This window comes from Nannospalax galili, unplaced genomic scaffold (genome assembly GCF_000622305.1).
Source record: "Nannospalax galili isolate Female #2095 unplaced genomic scaffold, S.galili_v1.0 scaffold1524, whole genome shotgun sequence".
NCBI classification, from domain to species: domain Eukaryota; kingdom Metazoa; phylum Chordata; class Mammalia; order Rodentia; family Spalacidae; genus Nannospalax; species Nannospalax galili.
Window position 1 is genome coordinate 511,757 of NW_008352134.1, and position 605 is coordinate 512,361.

The following is a 605-nucleotide window of genomic DNA, read 5'->3' on the forward strand; positions in this document are numbered from 1 at the left end:
GCCCGGCCCTCTGTTTTTTTTAAAACTAGCTAGGCATTATTTATCTTTCATGCTGTCTAACCCTTCCACCATGCTTTCCCCATTTAAAGTGCCCCCATTTTCCCCATTTCTTCCCTAATAATACCCTTCTCCTATAGTCTCACCTCTCTTGAGATCCTTCTCTCCCTTTATCCCCAAGATTCCTTGTAAAACCCTCCCTCCCTCCTCCCATTAAAATACCCAATTTTTATTCATATCTCCCTTATTAACACCTGTTTCCTACTGTTCTTCTCTTTCAGGTTATTTCTTTTCCTTTACCTCCCTGGTTCCTTTTCATTATCCTGGTTCCTGTAGTTATGTCTGGATACATGCTCACTTATCAGGATTTGGTGCTAGGATCCACATCTGAGGGAGAACATATGTCTTTATTTTTTTTTTTTGAGTCCGTGTTACTTCACTTAGTATAACAGTTTCTAGTTCCATCCTCTTACCTGCAAATTTCATGATCTTATCTTTCTTTTCCACTGAACCACATTTTCATTATCCACTAGTCAATTGAGGGACACTTAGGTTGCTTCCATCTCTTAGCTATTGTGAAAAGAGCAGCAACAAATATGGATGTACAA